Source organism: Chenopodium quinoa, unplaced genomic scaffold (assembly GCF_001683475.1).
Source record: "Chenopodium quinoa cultivar QQ74 unplaced genomic scaffold, ASM168347v1, whole genome shotgun sequence".
Classification (NCBI taxonomy): domain Eukaryota; kingdom Viridiplantae; phylum Streptophyta; class Magnoliopsida; order Caryophyllales; family Amaranthaceae; genus Chenopodium; species Chenopodium quinoa.
In genome coordinates this window covers 29,805-33,123 of record NW_018744460.1, presented here as the reverse complement: position 1 = coordinate 33,123, position 3,319 = coordinate 29,805, and the positions used below count along the sequence as shown (strand labels likewise).

The window sequence follows — 3,319 nt, the reverse complement described above, 5'->3', positions numbered from 1 at the left end:
ATGTATCGAAACTTTTACCTCTATTCTCAAAACAATTAATCATAATTACAAAAATATTTACCTACTCTCAACGTAAATATTCTTATTTCCAAGGTTGGCTTAATGCCTTCATGCTTGACATATGTGATATCTAATCATTATTTTTCACTCTCTTATCTTCAATAGTAATTACATAAAATCACGAAACGTAACAGTTTTTCAAAAACAGAGAGTAGTAAAAATTGCAATAGTTCGTAATAAACCACAAAACTATTTAATGTGCTCGTATAAAAAAACACAATTATCATTGGTCAAAAATCCTTACATTTTAAAAAGTTTGAAATAAATAATGTTTGGACAATTATACCTTGTATAATGTTTATTTAATTATGTGCCAATAATAATGTTAATTGCCTCTTTTTTTTAACTATTAAGAGTAGTGTGTGGACATTTATACCTCTAAAAGTATTTGTTTACATATTTTCCCTGTTTAATGTTTCCAATAACTAAAGTTGTAACATAAATTCAAATTGAAAGAACTTCCCAGATATGAATAGATATGGCACGTACATGAGCATTAGCCACTCTAGTAATTTAAAAGGTGAGAGCATCCTAATAACTGATATACCCTTATTTTTTTCATTCCATAAATATGACAACTAAAATGAAACGATGGTACTTGCTAAGACTCAAGAGTATCTCAGCCTCAATTTCTACTTGCTTAATACTCAAGAGAAACAATCAATAACCAATAATTAATAAATCAAAATGTGGTTATTTGGAAGAAAAAATTCATGTGAATTCTCTGGATCTTCAACAGCAGAAGAAGTTACACATGGAATTGATGGTACCGGCCTCACTGCCATTGTCACAGGTTCTTTTCGCTCTTGTTAATACTCTTAATTAATACCAATCGTAGTAATTTACCCTCTTCGTTCCTTTTTGCTTTTCCTATTTTCCATTTTACACCCTTAACTGCTCGAGTAATTTTTTCTTAGATAATTTTTAATTTTGCTTTAATTAAATTATTTGGTTACTACTCTAAGATACGGTCTACAGCTTCTAATTATATGACAGTTATGGCATTTGCACAAATAATGCAATAAAAACTCCATTTATCGATTGAACCACGACCTGATCTGATCTGCAGGAGCATCGAGTGGCCTTGGTGCTGAAATATCACGAGTTCTTGCATTACGCGGTGTTCATGTTATCATGGTGGATAAGAATATGAAAGGTTGCATCAGAGTTCAAGTCCCTTAATAATCCCTTGAACATTCTAATGTAAGAAGGATTTCAATGTTTTTTTCCTTCAGTATTAGGTTCTTAGTTGATAATTCGTACAGTTTAGTAACAGTATATATCCTTTGTTTCTTAGAAACAATGCAGGAGTGTTGGGCTGCCCTTTTACTCTCTCCCAAGACAACATAGAACTGCAATTCGCGGTAAATTACTTGGGTAAGCAATCTTGCTAAATAGAAACAAGGAAACAGACATCAAGCTTTTCTTGTATAAGAAATTTTTTTGGGGGTTATGAAGGTTTAAAACAGAAATATGTGGATGTTCAGTGCATCCATTGCTTCTCTCCTCTTTCGCCTCTATTTACTTGTTTAGTCCTACCATAAGAATCGAAAAAATTGCAATCTACATCTTGTAGACTAATTACACCTCAACTTCCATGATTTTATATATGGTTTTTGCCTTGTTATAATCTGCAGGTCATTTTCTGCTGACACATCTGCTGTTGGACATCATGAAAAACACGGTACTAGAAAGTGGTATACAGGGGAGGATTGTTAATGTTTCATCGATATTTCATCGATTCACATATCGTAAAGGAATCCTTTTTGATGAACTCAATGATGCATCAAGGTAACACATTACTTTCTTCCAGACGACCCTTGGGTTAATTAATGTGTTATAGGTGTATTGCAAATTTCCAAAAACATCACATAGGTCGGGAACCATAGAATTTAATCTTATGTACATACGAAGTATTTATTATTAAGTTGTATCTTTGATTGCGCTCATCCACTAATCGTACTATCTATGCAGATACTCTAGATTTGCTGCATATGGTCAATCATAACTTGCTAAAATCTTGCATGTCAGAGAGCTAGCAAAACAACTTAAGGTAACGCGTTCAATGTTATTTCGTGACAAATAATCCATCATGTACACACGATTCAGACATGCATTAGCCTCTCTGATCCTGTACTGCTCGATCTGCAGCTTTCAGAATACACTACGATTATTCTGATGAAAATCCTTTTGTTGATCAGGATGATGGGGTTGATATAATAGCTAATGCAATTCATCCTGGATATGTTTATACAAATATAGTCAAAAGTAACAGATTACTAGATGGTATTATACTTCACCTTTTATTGCTAATTCTTGTATACTTGACAAATGTTTTTGGACGGAGGTATGGTTTAATTGTGCATTGCTTTGATTCAACAGCTCTTAATACGCTTTCAAGTCCTATTAAATATCTTTTCACCAAAGATATACCACAAGTACGTGTCTTGAAACACACATGGTCAGACTTGTATGCAATGTTATTCCTTCGTCTCTTTTTATGATAAACCATCTCGTTCGTTGCAGGGAGCAGCGACGACATGTTATGTGGCCTTGCATCCACAAGTAAAAGGCATAACTGGTGAATATTTCAATAACTGTGATTTAGCCAAGCCTTCTAAGCTAGCTCAGGATAACACCTTGGCTAAGAAATTGTGGGAGTTCAGCATAGAGTTGATCAAATAGTTAGTGTGGTAAACGTAACTGCTTGTATTAAACTATTAATGTGTTAGTTCTTGATGTTAAAAATAAATGTAATGCTTAATACGAAGTATCATGTAATGCAACATTGAAATTCAATCATAAATAATTATTGTTCTTTTCATGTATTAGGTATAAATAATGCAAATTAATGTATTGTCATGCAACTCTTTGTTTTCTTTACTCTGTTTCTTTCTTATTTAGATTCTTGACACTTGCAATTTGAATTAATTTTCAAAATTATTTACAACTATACAAAGTAATAATGTATTTATGTATTACAGTAACATTTATGGCATTATATAGGATACCTCATAATTTATCTATACTTAGGGCCTGTTCTATTCAGCTTAATTTCTGTTCAATTCAGATCAGTTTAGTTCAGCTCCAATCATTTCAGTTCAGTTTAGTTCAGTTGTTTTCAGTAAATCGGAACAGACCCTTAGTATTTAAAAACTCAAATCGGAAAAGTTCTCCATTCTATTACACTTTTTTATCTTCTTTTCCAACCCAATGTGTCACATGCAGTCTTACATGCAATATTAATGTTTTATTACCC

The 3,319-nt window shown here is 32.5% G+C and overlaps 1 pseudogene; it reads left to right on the top strand.

The window, feature by feature from the left end:
* Positions 1 to 389: 389 nt before the first annotated feature.
* Positions 390 to 2,919, top strand: LOC110697031 (annotated as a pseudogene).
* Positions 2,920 to 3,319: the final 400 nt, after the last annotated feature.